Source organism: Acartia tonsa, chromosome 11 (genome assembly GCF_053477335.1).
Source record: "Acartia tonsa isolate MP-2025a chromosome 11, ASM5347733v1, whole genome shotgun sequence".
NCBI lineage: Eukaryota > Metazoa > Arthropoda > Copepoda > Calanoida > Acartiidae > Acartia > Acartia tonsa.
In genome coordinates, this window is record NC_137270.1 from 5444773 (window position 1) to 5462013 (window position 17241).

At 32.2% G+C, this 17241-nt stretch overlaps 1 protein-coding gene across 1 annotated transcript in view; it reads right to left on the reverse strand.

Annotated features, from left to right (window-relative positions):
* The window catches only part of LOC145331470 (uncharacterized), a 128635-nt gene extending 120681 nt beyond the window's left edge, over positions 1 to 7954 (reverse strand). The window contains exon 1 of the mRNA XM_080176150.1: positions 7817 to 7954. The gene's annotated coding sequence lies outside the window, so the exon portion shown is untranslated. The remainder of the gene's footprint in view (positions 1 to 7816) is intronic.
* Between the last annotated feature and the right edge of the window lie 9287 nt (positions 7955 to 17241).

The following is a 17241-nucleotide window of genomic DNA, read 5'->3' on the forward strand; positions in this document are numbered from 1 at the left end:
AAAGTCGTAGCAAGGTTTCTAGAACAGATAATTAATAATAATTCTATCTACGCATTATTTTTTAAAATGAGGAATCATGGCTGCTGCGAAATTTGAAGACATAGTTGAACATGTTTTTTTTCTATCATTCTGTATTCCTGTTCTTATTGTAAAACCGTCAACAGATCATTAATAGTATTTGGTCGGTGGGAAATAGATTTAGATTTTAGGACACCATTGGTAATAAGCTTCTAAAATATAGAATAGTTATTTCTCGTATCGTATTATAAACGGCTTTCCGCGGATATAGAATGTACAATTATAAGATTAAAACTAGTTTTTTTAGCCCCGTGGTGCCGAAGGCACCGGCTAAAAAAACTAGTTTTAATCTTATGATTGTACATTTCTATATTCGTAGAAAACTGGATATAATACGATGCTAGACATAGTTTTTTCGTATTCATGAGAACTGGTTCCTATCCACCGGATTCAAATGAATACGAGAAATAAGTTTCTAGTAATCCTTGTTTTCGGTTATTTATTAGAATGAGATGGATACATTATAAGGATTTAAACAAAACGTTTTCTGATATATATATATACTAGCGGCTACGCCCCTAGAGGCCTCTAGTGGCACTTTAAATGTTTTTGTTTGATAAAGTCTCTACTATAATTTTTTACGTATGATACCTCTTCATTTGACGTTGAAGTCTCCTAAACGTTTTTTAAAATTTCGATTTTTTTGTCATTTCTCTTGGGAGGGTGGTGGTACCCTCCCCCAAAATAGTTAAAAACCTTCCCGGGACTTATGAGATGCTACCCTGTTAAGGAGAACCCGATCGGTTCAGCGGTTAGCGAGATCCTTCGGTACACACAGACAGACACACAGACAGACAGACACACAGACAGACAGACAGACAAACATCCTGTTACTTTAGTATAAGGATATATACTTCCATCATATTTTAGAATATCAAAGCCAGTAATACATAATAACAACTAAATTTTAAAAGCGAAGCTCTGAAATCAAGCAGTAGAACAAACAAACATGAATATTTGTAGTGTCATAACCTAATAAGCAGAGTATCAATTTAAAGGTATTAATAAAGATGTATATAATTTTGTTGTAAAATTACATATGTAAATAAAGGATTCTGTTTCAGGACATACTTACATTTTCAGGACTTGAATATATAGATGCTCCGCCTAAAATATTCTATCTTGTTGTTCTGGAAATCATTGTTTAAAATTGTATTGGAAGTATATTAGTGTGATGCGTTTGTGAACTCGAACCTTTATCCCTTTTTGTTTTCCTTATCATTAATGGCAGTTTAGAAAGCGCCCAAGTTTAAATAAAGTTCATAATTGAACGCGGCAATCAAAACAACGCTTGCGCAAACCAAAACAAAGCTAGCGTGGCCATCTTTAATTTTTCTTTCAAGATGTGCGGAATATCTGTGTGATAAAAAACCATGTATAGTCAAAATTGTGGTGTTATCCGTACTGAAAAATACCTTTGAGTGCTTCCCGGCTTGACAAGATCAATGACCTCGGTAAGAATTCTTTCTTTAAGCATTTATAATAGAGTGGAGTGATTTTTTTAAGACGGCAAATTAATCTTTTCATTTTCACTAAAATTAGACCAAGTAATTAATTTATTTTTGTACCAGAATATTTTAATAGTAGTCTATGATGATTTTATTTTTGAATTTCAAACTCGCATTCAATTTTGATTAATTTTAAGCAAAAAATAACCCTAGCTTCTTCACGCAACCTTTTATAAGGAATAGACGATTGTTCCAAATAAGAAAAAGATTTATTTTCTTTTACAAGATTTATTTTATAATGTATTTAACATTTTAATATTTGATTATTAATTTAGTTATTTTCTATTTCAGCATGACCGTTTTCATACAATAAATTGTATTAGTAACTATGCTGGTTTTGATTCTTGTGGGAAGTAGCAGGTTTCGTACGTTTGTACGTAAAGATCTGGTAAACGGCCAGCCAAATGCCGTTGTACCGAAACAAAATTTTTTTTTGTCAAAATCAGCATGTTTAAAATGTACGTACGGACTTTCTGAAAAAGATTATAGAGTTGCTCCACTTAGCTTTTAAAAAGGATTAATACAATAAAATAATATAAAACAAAATGCCAGGGAGGGAGGGGACATTGGGCTGTTTATTACACTAGTTCCCAAAATTTTATAATAATGTTTTCTTTGTTGCCTTTACAATTTGAGTGGTTGGTTCAGTAAGTTGAGTGTCCAAACGTTTGAACCTAAATTTGTCAACTACAGAGGGGGTAATTTTGTGTAACAACATTCGGAGTTTAAATAAAATTTATAACCCATTGTCTTATCCCTTTAGATCCCTGACAAAATGCAGTATTGTATGCTTGCGGTTTCATATCTCATTAACTCATCATTCAACAATAATAAATACATCTTTAAACAATAAACTTGTAGAAAAAAAATGACCGATTAGCCACACATTTGTATTATTGATGGAAATTCATCTAAAATTGCATCTGCATGCAGTTTAGTTGGTTCTAACTTAAATTAATGTACATACACCCCCAATTATGATAAACAAACTACCCTATGTGTGGGAAAATTGACACTGCTAGTAGCTTGAACCCAAAAAAGGGATAAATGAAAACAAAATCATGATTTTTATTGTCTATTTTTTTTAAAGAATCTACCTGGTAAGTAATTAATGGTAATATAAAATAGCTTAAAACCATCACAGAAGCTTTGAAAACGTTAACTTAAATCGAGACTTCCAATCAGTTCAGTAGTTAATGAGATTTTAAAGAAAACCTTACTATTTTATATTAAAGATACAACCTTTTAAAATTATATAAACTCTAGAAATATTACCTATATGTGCATTATCGAAACCTCAATTAATCGCCACCCCTTTCTTCTTACAGAAATGGATGTAGAATATACGTGGATATTATGACATGGTAAAAATTGTCGTTGATTTATTTTGCTATTTTGCCTGCCATTTATTGGTCAGTTCGTTCATCCAGTATGAGGGGAGGGGGTAAATTGGATGGAGGGAGGGCATTGTTATTTTAACCCGCTACAAGTTACACTTTATCAGAGAATATGGTGTAATATCCAAGTAATAATAGATACTTTGTCACAGAATAGATAAGACTTTTTATTGTAACAACTATAATGTGTCTAAGAAGGAATTATCTAACCAACCGTATCTTCAATTAATGCTTTATAATTCTTTAATTTTGTAGATCCTCTTAAACTAATAAGTAAATTTGTAAACATTTGTAAGCCTTGTCGATCCGATTTTTAATGTTTTTTTTTACATCCTAAAATGTAAAATACAAAATGTTGTACTATATTTTGACGAGTTAATGATAGGAAAACTATGATTACTGTCAGTATTATTTAGTTTAAGCTTGTCTGCACCTGTTTGGATCTTGTCATCCCTGCTTTTTAGTAGCAAACCTACTCTGTAATTCACGTTGTCTAACCTTTAGTCAGTCCGTAAAGCTAAGGGGGAAATGCAAATTCCTCGGCTGCTATTCAATACAGAAAGCTTTTTTGTGTGAAGATTTTCATGACACAGATGGTGCATCTAATATATTCATTGTTTTGTCCGTCTGTCTGTCACTCATGCTTCTAAAGACATTTTGTGTGCTACGCCTACTATGGATGTTGTCAACCCTGCTTTTTTTCTGTGGTTGAAATATTTTAATGCGTAAAAAACGAGATAAATTTTTTGTCAATTTGTAGATTAGTAAACATTTAAAGCATGAATATTAGATTAATATTTAATGTATTTTTTCTATAATTATGGTCAGACGGTTGGTATGTCTGATCTTGGACAAATTAATATATCGTAGCAACTCTATACTTATTACCATATTATGTTATAAGCGAAGCATCTCTATAACCAAGTTTTGAAATGTAAGTATGTCCGAATTAAATATCCAGTATTACAGAAATTTCTGCTTAATATCTTTTTTAATATTTCTCAATATTCGTGTATTTTTCTGATTTGCCGACTTCGCTTTTATAGATGTTTTAAAGGGGAAGTTTTAACAAATTTTTATTTATCAATATGATTGTTGTTTTAAAAATGAAGATGTATACAATAACTTTTTTAAGAAGTAGTGTGTAAAAGATTGAGATATGTGTCCTTTGCAATTTTTAAAAGCGAAACTTTTCTATAATTAGGGTCGGTCCGTCCGTACGTCCGTCCGTAACGGATAGCCCTTTTCGTTAATTTAGGCATGTTAGAATTCTCCTATCGATTTCAAATTTTGCATGGTGATTCCTTTAATAGTTAGGCACGATTTAGAAAGCGTAGCAACTCTATAATAATCACCAAAATGTCCGTGCGTCCATTTTAAACATGTTGATTTTTTAATTTTTTTAACAACTAATTTTTATGTGATATAATCATCCGATTTATCTGATTTTTGGTATGTTGATTCCTGGGACAACAAAGTATAATGTAATAAGCGAAGCAACTCTATAATCAAGTCCTAAAAATGTAAGTATGTCCATAAACATTATCCTGAATCAAGCAGTTTTTCAACAAATTTATTTACAATTTTGCTTTGACTCTTATACATTTATATTATACAAAGATGTTAGTTTGATAAAGTAGTCTTGGGTTGAGATGGATCAATAGCTTTTAAAACTTTATATTATTATTATTCAGTTCTGACACTATACAAGTGTTAATGTCCGTTTGTCCTACCGTTTCAGTGCTTCGCTTTTATGGATGTTGTCATCCTTGTTTTTTTTATAAACGCAGTGATTAGGATTTAGATACAAAACAATGACAATTATCTCCAACGCAGCAATAGATAATAATATTTGAAATTATATAAATACAGGTGTTTCCCTCAATGTTTCTTATTGAGCACAAAAAACCTACCTTTTATCCAATATTTTTGTTTTTCGTATGTTTGATTATTACTTTAGATAAGATAAGGTTATGTTATTAGATTGGATACAGGGTAGCTTTGCATGGTTAGGGCCCCCAACACTGATTACTGATTAGGCATAGGAACAGGGGCGTCCAAGCTTTTTAATTTTTTGGGGGTAAAAATTTTTTAAGGGGGGGGGGGGTAATTCGTTTTTGGGGGGGTAAAATGGCGCGCGAAGCGCGCCGCAAATTTGTTTTACCCCCCCCAAAATTTTTACCCCGGGGGTAAAATTTGCTTGGGGGGGGGTAATTACCCCCTATGAAATCTGTTGGCAGGGGTAAATTTAGTTTACCCCCCCCCCAAAATTTATCCCCGGGGTAAAATTTTTTTTTGGGGGGGGGGTAATCGCCCCATTACCCCCCCCCCCCCCTTGGACGTCTATGCATAGGAACCCCTCGGTCCCTCTTATTTTGAATTTATTCTAAAAAGAAGAGGGAGGGGGTCAGTGCTCGGCAAGCACTTTGAGAAAATCACCAAAATAAATTTTTGCAAGTATTATAAACAAATCACAGAAAATTATATACATATTTGCTAGGGTATCTCATTAAATCATAACCAATTTATTCCTAAAGCTTTAAAGAATTCCAATTAAAAAAGCAGGCAGTTAACTGTTCTACAGTAAAAAATGATTAAATTTTTTGGTTTAGAGAGACAAACTACGCAGAGAGAAGCAACGTAGAGTCAAATCAACGATTGGACAAATGGACTAACTAACTATTTGTTTAAACCTAACTAAAACATTAGTCTGTCATGTCTATTTTTCAAGGAGGGAAGACAAATTGAGCCCTAAAGTTGTATAATAACGTTTTATTATTCGTTGGCTTAAAAACTTTGGGGACTTTAATGGAATTTTAATTGGTTGGTTGTTTAAGTTGAATATCCAAACGTTTCAACCACTAATTATTATCTATAGAAGGTAAATTTGTGTATCATAATTGGAAATGTGCATCCATTTATCGACCATTGTCTTATCACTTTGGATCCCTACTATTATTTGTTTCTATAGAATAAATATCCAAGTCTCTGAAAAAACAGTGCAATATGTTTTAAACTGTTAAGGAAGTCAATTTTGATTATGAATGAAAAAACATTGAACAAGAATTAATATGAAATGTTCATGTTATGCAACTTAAAATAAAAATTAGAAAAATATTTTTTTTATGATAGGTTCTAGGTATTAATTAAGATTTTTAGCAGGAAAGCTTTTTTATTAGTAAGCACTTCTGTCTAGTTTACATATCCGTTCAGCCTAACGTATAGCTTACGCTTGTTAGAATCGTCATGCCGTTTTAAAACTGATTCTTGCATTGATGAGGTATAACCTAAGAGGCATGGCAATTCTTTAGAAAGTACTTTTTATGCATGTTGATATAATAGCATTTTTTTTTCAAAAATGTGTCATGATATAAGTATTTTATTGATTTGATTTTAGATTCCTATGACCGTTAGGCATAATGAATATCGTAAAATCATGTTCTTATAGATGTCCATATTCCTATAAAACATATTAAACTATTGATTCAAAGTAATTTTACTATCTTTAGGCTAAATAAAAATTAGATTGTCTAAGCATTTTTCTGGTGGCACTATTACTGTGAAGTGTAACATATACATATTTAAGACAATGGACTATGGATAAAAGACCTGCGGACCATATCATAGCAAAATATTCATATAAACAAGAACGCATGCATCCATAAATGCGTAGATGTAAGTATATAAACTAATAGGACATTCGTTTGATATGACAATAGGGCAAGCAATGGCTTTGAAACCGATTAATATACAGAGGATTAGAACTGGTTCTCAGCCATATGTATAGCACGTATTACAGAAATTTTGTTTGTCTGTGCCTTTTGCTTCTCGGGCAAAGCAAAAAACTTTTAATTTTATAATATTTATTTTAATATCCGTAGAAAGCTGACTATAATACGATGGAATTAATAACTATTAAATATCTCTATAAAAAAAAATGTACAAGTCTTTAAAGAAAATGATGTTAATCAAAGTTTTTTTTAAAGATTAGATAAACATTAAAGCTTTTCCTAAAAATTCAAAAAGTAATTCTTTATTTAACAAATTAATGTGCTACGCTTGAATAATTGTTGTCATCCTTGTACTTATAATAAGAGATTTTTGGTATTTAGTGTTTGTACGCGTGTGTGTCTTTCCATCTAAAATTCAGTTAATCAGAGTAGCGAAGAGAGAAAAATAAAACAAAAGGTTGTTTTGTATTCATTTTGAACATTTGAAAAGGATTCTTGTACTAAAACATTATTTAATGTAAGGGAGCGTAGCAATTCTGTATAATATGCATATCTACAACGTTTTAAACGTCCAATTTGGCATGATTTTAGTACATTTAATGGATTTTTTTGATTACTAGTAAACAAAAGCGATGATATTCTAATATTGTTACAGTGCATTTGCCTGATTAAAAGCTTCGCTTTTATGGAAGTTGTCATATTTGGTTTTGTTATATTAGACTGTATAATGTAATTGCTTTGCTAATGATAAGATTAATGATTTTAAAAATCGCTAAAATCACTTTTTGGATAAAAAAAAACTGTTTTGTTTAATTAATATAAATTGATAATTATTATTTGGATAATGTTTTTATTTTTTTTCCATCCATAAAAAGTTTTCAGGCCTGATATCTGCGTCAAATATGGTTTTGGGCTTTTTTAGAAGGTAAAAAACGATATATTCAAAGATTATAGTATTCTCTTTTTTTGCGGAAAGCTTTTTTTTCTATTCTCCCTGATATTGATCCGAAAAAAGAAATAAGTTTACATTTTATGATCATTATCATCAACATAAGCCATAAAACCTAGAATATTTGGGATAATAAGAAATAAGCAGTTTTACCTTTCTTTAAATTATTCACTTGAATCTTTAAATCATACAATAATTAAGCTTATTATCTTTTTTAAGTTTTATAAAATTCACTTCTGTTCAAAATTCACTTGGCGCGCGTTTTCTGAGTTCCTAGAATCACTGTGCAAAAGCCCGTGTTGAACTGAGTAACTTCGACGGACAAATTTATTGGTTCTCCCCTTCTCCCCCCCACCTCTCCTCCCAAACCCCTCCTAATGGCCATGATGGGTTGGGGATGACCAGGGGTAAGGGTTGCTGTGGGGTTGACGGAGGGTGTAAAGGCTAACAACCAAAAAGGGGAAATTGGCAATCAGGGGGGTTAATTAGGGGTTAGGTGGTTTGTGGAGGTAAGTGTTGCCTAAGCACTGCATTGGATGTGAAAAGGGTGGGCAAAAAGGGGGGTTGGTTGGTAAATTGGAAAGAAAGGGGAATGGTCAGGTGGGAAAATAGGTGCGCATAAAAACTGAAAATAGTAAGCAATAAAAATAGCAAAAAATAGAACAGTATTACCTATAATAGTTAAACAGAAAAGGAATAAAACGCGAATAATAAATAATGACTTATTAGAAGAGAAACTTTTTGTTGCAAGGAGGCTAAAAAGAGGCTACTTTAAAAACAAACAAAAAACATCAAAACTTTAAAAATTTTAAGAACCAAAGAGTATGATGAAATTATAAATTTTTTATTAAAAAACAATATTTTATATGTACTTCTTATTTTACTAGCGGCTACGCCCCTAAAAGCCTCTAGTGTTTGTTTTTTATTTAAAATATTAAAAATTTTAAAAAAAGGGTGGTGGTACCCTCCCCAAAAATAGTTATAAACCTTCCCGCGACCTATGAGAAGCTACTTTATTAAGGAGAACCAGATCGGTTCAGCTGTTAGCGAGATCCTTCGGTACAGACAAACAAACAAAAAGACATCCTGTTACTTTATTATAAAGATATATTAATCAAAATTGATCATTTTTTAAGCATGAATCTTTTTTTCCATACAAAATATTTTTTGGATAGATGGTGGGAACATAAAAAGGATAGCACTAAATTATTTAAGGTTTTTCTTGAAGAGGGGTTACTTGAAATTAGATAATTAGAGTTCATGATTAAAATAGATAGTTTTCTATACTATTTTAATCTTAATGGCATGATAGAATTGATTTACTGATTTGAAACTTTTTGTAGCTAGGTGGTATTATTACTTTACCTTATTTTTTACCTTTACAATTTTTTCCATAACATGCAAATTCTTATGAGTGTAAAGAGCACCATCATTCAGAAAAGGAGACGACTTTGCACTGTTTATTATACTAGTACCCAAAATTGTATTTAACGTTTTCTTATCCGTTGGCTTGACAAATTTGGAGATTTATATTAATTTTGATTAGTTAGTTCATTAAGTGGAGTGTCCAAACGTTTCAACTATTAATTGTAATCTACAAGAGGTTTAAATTTGTGTATCATCATTTGGAATGTACATCAGTTCATCAACCATTGTCTTATTCATTTATATCCCTAATTATAGATTACCTTCTAAAAAGGACTAGCAACTATGTATAAGCATGTAATTTCTAAACTTTAAAAAATGCAGTTAAAACCAGGAATCTGGACGGATAAGACAATGGCCGATTAATTAATGATACACAAAATTATTTCTTCTATAGATTACAATTAGAGGTTAAAATATTGGACACTCAACTAAATGAACCAAACAATCAAAATTCAATAATAGTTCCCAAGGTTGTCTAGCCAAAGAATAAGAAAACGTTATTATAAGACTTTTGGGGCTAGTATAATAAACAGCTCAATGTCCCCTCCCTCCCGGAGTTAAAACAGTTTAAAGCTGAAAGGTTTAAGTCAAAAAAAAGGTCGATGACATGATGACATGACGTGTCGTTTCCAAATATTCAAATTTTCTTCTGCATTTGAAGAAACGAATTTTTTGTTATGTTTTGGTTTTTACACTTTTACTATTTTCTTACGAGCAAAGCCACTCTATAAAAATAATAATGTATATGGGGTATAAGAAAATATCATTATGCCAAGACGGGATTTTTTTAGAAAAGCAAAGCACAATCTGTTCAGTGATAATACCGAGATCTTTTTAAAAATTTCAAGAATCTTTCAGTTTTGTGCATTTTGATAAGCCTTTTAAAAATATTTATAAAACTCGAGAAAAGTCCATATGTACAAAATGTGTACTTAAGCGCTGCGCTTGCTATGAACAGTAATGTTCTTGGTCTCTTACACTTTCTTTCATGTATTAGTTTTATGGGTAACCATCAAAATTTCATTGTTTTCTTTGGTGGCTTTTTGCTAGTAAATTCATTGACCCAAAAAGGTGAAAATATTTTTTGCTTAAAGAATAAGGTTTACTATTGTCTTTTTTTACACTTTTTGTAATCTAAAGCTACCGAGTTTTCTTTAAAGTTTGAATTACTTACAGTAAATTATTTGGAAAGTCATATATTTTTTATTTAAGAGAAATATGAGTAAAAATTCGTGCAACCATTATATGATTCAAATACTGAAAAATTGAATAAAATTACATCCATTAAAGTTTAGGTAAATGACAATCCTTGTATAGAAGTTTCAGGATATGTGTTTGTTTGTCTGTCTGTACCGAAGGATCTCTGTAACCGCTGAACCTATATGGTTTTCCATGACATTGTAGCTTCTCATAGTTCCTGGGTACGTTTATAGCTATTTTGGGGAAGGGTATCACCACCCTCCCAAGAGAAATCATCCCTGGAAAAAAACCGGTACTTGCTTACATGTGGTAGACTGGAGCACCGAACCCCCCCCCCCCCCCCGCTTAGTTTTGACAAAAATCAAAAATAAGGGGGGGGGAAGTTTTTTAATGTCTGGAAAACGGCAAGGTGGAAAAAAGCACGGCAAGGCAAAGACTTAACCCCCCCCCCCTTAATTTTGAAGAAAATCAAAAATAAGGAGGGGGGTATCTGATATATTCTCCTTAAGACTACCTGTTCAGGGATACATCAATTGCTAAAATCAGTCAATAGATAAGGAAATTATGCTCCAAAAAATGAATATCCCTGTTATAAGGTTTCCCCTCCGGTATACTGAATTTACTTGATTTACCTCACTCAACTTTCTGGCGTGTTGTACAGTGAAAAAACTACCCCCCCCCCCCCTTATTTTTGATTTTCTTCAAAATTAAGGGGGGGGTTAAGTCTTTGCCTTGCTGTGCTTTTTTCCTCCTTGCCGTTTTCCAGACATTAAAAAACTACCCCCCCCCCTTATTTTTGATTTTTGTCAAAACTAAGCGGGGGGGGGGGGTTTCGGTGCTCCGGTCTTCACATGTAAGCAAGCACCAAAAAACCTACCCAAATAAAATTGTGTAATTTTTTCCCTTTTAACATTAATGTTGAAATATGAAAGTAAAGGAGGTCGACTGCCCCCCCCCCCCCCTTCTTCAAGTCAACAAAAGGTGTCTAAGGAAAGAAGCCGCTAACAAACTAAAAAAGTAATTCTCTACTATGTATTCTTCATTACAATCTTTTAAGGAATATGTTAAATATAAGGGGTGAAAAGGTTATAGATTTACTTATCTATCTCTATACCTCTGGCAATCGGGGGGGGGGGGGGTTGTAGGCGAGTGATTCATGGACTTTTATCTTCGGAAATATAAGAGGGTGGGGGGTTAATTACTGATAAGAGAGCTAAATTTTATCAAAGTTGGTTTTTATACACGGTATTGTAACATAGAAAACTAAGGCTAGATGTTGAATTAGATAGCTGATTAAAAAATTAATAGCGTCAACAGTAGGTTAGTATGTCATTTCAAAATGCCACCTTTTCAAAGTACCACTTTCACAAGATAAATCGCCTATAGAAGGGAATCCTCCCACCCCCCCCACTCCCTAGATAAAATAAAAAAGGGTGTCAAATTTAACCCCCCAACCCTTAGATGCCCCAATTAGCCCCTAGGGGCGTAGGCGCTGGTAGCTATTAATTTGTAGCCTATTGCATTTTATGGTTATACTTCAACGAGTCCATTATTAATATCAAATTTTTTTCAATAAGTACTATTTCAATATTCTATATGTATTTGTCTATGATTTTTCTGTCTGGTGATGTAGAGGGGTGTTACGCATTGATAGGTAGGTAAGCATTAATTTTAGCAAAAAAAAGCTTTTGCTACCAGTGATCTAAAGGGAGTAAGTCAATACATAAATAGATATACATACCAATTGCGATATACAAAATTACCCCTTCTTTAGATTGAGATTAGTGGTTGAAACGTTTAGACACTCAGCTTAGTGAACCAACCAATCAAGATTAAATTAATGGCCCTAAAGTTGTTTTGCCAACGAAATAAGAAATAAGCCGATACATTTATTTATATCCCAAATAATGATAACCAAAAATACCCCTACTGTAGATTACAATTAGTGGTTGAAAAGTTTGGACACTCAACATAATGAAATAACAAATCAAAATTCAATAACAAAAGATAAGCCAACGAATAAGAAAACGTTATTTTAAAACTTTGTAATAAACAGCCGAATGTCATTTTCCTCTCTGATATGTTGGCTTTTAATTTCTTCAGATAGGATTAATTGTTAAGTAATAGCAACCTTTTGTGTAGCGAATCTGAACTATAATCAAGGTATTCCATACGTTTATTCTTGTGAGCAATAAATTGGAAAAGAATATTCATGAATAAGAAATAAATATTAGCTTATTTTGAACATAGCTGTTTTATAATATCAACTAGTGGAAGTACCCCTATTATCTAGGGGCTCTGTATTTGAAGTGGGAGGTAGGAAGGACTGAGTAAACTTTCCAAAAACTATGCAAAAGACTAAAATAGCCTAGAAGCTGTCCATCGTCTTATCCCTTAATATCCCTGCTTTTTATATACTTTAGCTATAAAGTCATCTTTTATATGCTTTTATTCGTGAGCATAGCAACTATATATGTTATTACTTATATTTTAATTAGCGGGGGCTTAAAACTAAAAATAAAATAAATTTAATTCAAACTTATATGAAGCTTCCTTGAAAGGGAGAAGGGAGAACTTAAGCCTAAGAAAAAAAACTTACTACTTTATATAAATCTTAATTTTAAACCTAAAACAAAAATTTTCATTTTCTAAAACCTACCTTTGAAAGTATTTATTACTCGTTTGATTTCCTTAACAATTCAACCAGTTTAGCCCAGAAATCTTTTTAAATTTCCTTAATTTTCAGGCTATTATTTGCAGAATACCCCATTTAAAACTTTTTCGTTCTTTTTTTGCAAAGTGAAGCACTCACATACAGAATTTACAAAAATGAGTTTAAAACTACTGAAATGAGGATGATAACATCAATAAAAGCGACGCTCATAACCAAGACCCAAGGAACGTAACTTGACAAACTGTCTCAAAGATCTGCCATATGACGTCATAAAAATGGAGATGAGAGGAGAAGTGATAAGAAAAACCCTAAAAAAGACATGGATAATACCTAATTTTAATGAAATCACATGGTTGAATTTTTGAGACACTTTGTCCAGTTACACAAGGAACAAAATAAACAAAAATATATATTATTTCAATTTACAAGTTTGGTGTAATCCTTAGGAAAATTGCTTCAAATATACGATGCTTAATATGAACATTTTTTACATTTCTGTGTACATAATTAGCCCTCTTTTAGATTATTGGTTAAAAAGTTAGAACACTTCTAAACAAATCAATATCGTATACATGAAACTGTGAGTACTAGTATGATTTAAATTCCGAAGTCCCCTCCTTCCCTGGAAAAAGTATAACTTAGTAGATTAAACTCTGTAACACCTAAGGATATGATAAGAGGTCCTTAACCTCTCTTTTCCTACCTTCAATTATTTTAAGCTACCTAATTTCAGGGATCTTTAGGGATAAGACAATGTCCGATAAATAAATGTGCATCCCCAATGATGATACACAAAAGTACCCATTCTGTAGAATACAATTAGTGGTTTAAATGTTTTGACACTCAATTTATTCATTGACCAACCATCAAATAAGAAAACGTAATTATAAAACTTTGGGGACTAGTGTAATAAACAGTCCAATGTTCCCTACCTCCCTGACATATTTAGCTTTTGTATCTAATAGTATATTTAATTGAAATACAATCCATTAAAAGTAAAACTATTCTAAATTTAAAGAAACTTTCAAATATTTTACTTTTTAATAACATATATCAAATAAATTTTTTGAAGAATGGTTATTGGTTTCTAGACAGTTTTTCGTGGATATTAAATAAAAAATATATAATTTGTTAGTTCAGAGGGGCCAAAGCCCCTGGCTTATTTAATGACTTTTATTTTAATACTCTTGAAAAATTGTCTATAATTTGATGTTATGTATGACATTTCAGTATGACTGAACCGGGTATAATGCAGCGGATATTAATAGGCTTCTAAGCCTTGCTAGAAAAATCTATAGAATACTAAAATTAAAATATTCATATGAATCCTCATTTTAAATAGCAAGACAACACCGTACGTCAATTACAAAATTTGGCATCAAAATAGCTAAAATCAACATGTTTTAAATGAGCGTACCGATCTTTTGACAACGAATAATGAGATGCTACACCTTTAAATCAATTTACAAATGATAGAATGCGTTACATTTTACAGACTGACGGATAAAACCTTTATGTAAAAAAAGCTTCCTTATATCTTTAAGGCATTATGCTTTACCAATGCAATATTAATTATCTATCATATCGTCTTGTAGACATTTTTTCCGCGGTATTCAATTTAATATTCTTGAACTTTGTCAGTAATAGGATGCTATACATGATTTTTAAATATGGCTGATAACCATTTCTGGTCCAGCGGATATTAATCGGTTTCGAAGTTATAATGGAAAAAGTTTTCTTTAAAAAGAAACATTTGCAATGAAAACCAGATTTGATTATTTGATGTAAATTTGGAAAAACTTATTTAACCTTGACCCTCTAGACGAGAAAAACAATTTATCTTAAATTCAATTTTGCATTTAAACATATGTATGTATGAAAAATATATGCAGAAAATATGTTTAAAACAATTTAGAAAATTTCAATAAATTCTTAAAATAGAATTATTTTCTTTTCTTTTTTGCAAACTTTTTTTTTTGTTTATCAAATTGTTTTGTTGTATTAAGTAGGACAGGGAAGGAAACTATATTTGGAAAGATAAAAAAAGTATGCTTGCAACCCCCCCCCCCCCCCACAACTCCGATTTTATCCACTCCCGAATAGTTATAAACCTTATTCAGGACCTATGAGAAGCCACACTGTAAAGGAGAACCATATCGGTTCAGTGGTAGCGAGATCCTTCGGTACAGACAGACATAGACCCTGTTACTTTTATATAAGGATAATATGTAATAAATGAATGTAGAATACGAGGATATTTTGACAGGCAATCTTTATCGTCAATTTAGTTTGCTAATGTAGTCCTCAGATATTAGCCAATGCGTTCCTCTATGGTCAGGGGATAATACGTAGCAAAGTAATAAGGTGGGGGGTGAAGTTTAAATTAAAGACAATAAAACATTTGATAACCGGTTATACCCCATCCCTTATTCTCTTCCCCACTTTCAGATTGGAAGGGTGACGCAAATTTCAGACCCCAGATTTGGCGATTTGAGAAAAATTTATCTTTATATTATAGCAAATTAGATAATCTAGCAAGCATCGCTTTTATCTTATAGAGAAAAATAGTAAATCAAACGGCAAAAACTGAGATCTAAAACTTGCGTCAAACCATACGCAAAACGCAAAACGCGTGACCGCTACGACCGTGGCAATATTTTAAACCCAATCAAGGTGGGGAGATGGACGGTATCCTTATATAAGCCAGCTGTGAGAAACACTTTTTCAGGGAATACTTTAATCTCTCACGATATCCAAGTATTCTATATCCATTGTAATCCTTATACTAAAGTAACAGGATGTTTGTCTGTGTGTCTGTACCGAAGGATCTCGATAACCGCTGAACCGATCGGGTTCTCCTTAACAGGGTAGCTTCTCATAGGTCCCAGGAAGGTTTATAACTATTTTCTTGGGGGGTGGGACACCCCCAACTTCCCCCCCAAAAATGAAATCCCCCCCCCCCAAAAAAAAATCTATATTATTTTAACTAAAATTAGAAATTAGGGGGGGGGGGGCATCCCCCCGATTTTTTTTTCGCCCCCCCAAAAATTTATTTTTTACTTTTTCTTTTAAAATCTAAACAAGAAATTGGGTTATCAAATTCGACTCTCCCCTCCTCAAGTGCCCCTAGAGGCCTCTATGGACGTAGCCGCTAGTTACAATGTATACTAGATTTTTTCCCCTAATCCTTGCGGTTTAAAGTGTCTTGTTAATACTTATAAACACATTAATAATATAGATATGTATATAATATATGTTTTTAATTTTATTTAAAGTCATCATTACAAAGCAAGAGTGGTAGATTATATAAACATGCATCACATAGATTATTGTAGAATAGTTTTAGGTAGATTTACGGCTGTAGAACTCTAGAAAATAGCTTTAAAATATTTTTGCAGTATGGCTTCGAAACCAAACAATATTCGAACCAGATCCTAGCTATACTGAAAAATCAAATCAAATCAAATAACAAAAGAGGTTATAACTTTAAAATTTTTCATTGAACATCCGCGAAAAGCTATCTATATCTTTTATAGTCTACTGAAATTATTCAAAGGAACTCACACACACACACACACACATTCACACACACACACACACACACACACACACACACACACACACACACACACACACACACCCTTCTTATCTATTGTTGAGTGTTGCTACCGTCTTTACAATTAGAAAGAGAGAAAATAATCATTTTCCCTATTAAGTATGGATTAAAGCAAAGTTGCTAAATAAAAATACTAATACCAACTATAGAAGTAAAAGAATAGATGGGCTGGGGTAAAATAACAGTATGATCAAGGGGTGGGGACTATGTGATGACTTTTAAGTGGGTCCTTGAACAACAGTCAATAGAGTCAGAAATACACCTCTAAGTCGCTACATAAGAGTAGAAAGCAATTGGCTAGCAGACGGAAAAGATCACCACCACAGAAACCAGGTTTTTTAATGGGTTATACATCTATACCTATACATTTATTGACTAACTAATAACCAAATAAATATAATGTTACTTTTGGTCAGAGAAATATGGAATAATGAAAACCTTAACTTTATCTATCATACTTATCTATAGTATACAGTAGAACAATATATGTCCGTCTATCTGCCTGTCTATTTATCTATTCAGATGAAGCTCAGCTTTTAAGGCAGGATATCTTCTTTAAAGGGAAATTAACCTTCTCATTATGCAATATTCCCTCCCCCCCCCCCTTAAAAAAAAACAATATATTTTTATACTCATAACAAACATTTATTTCCACGAAAA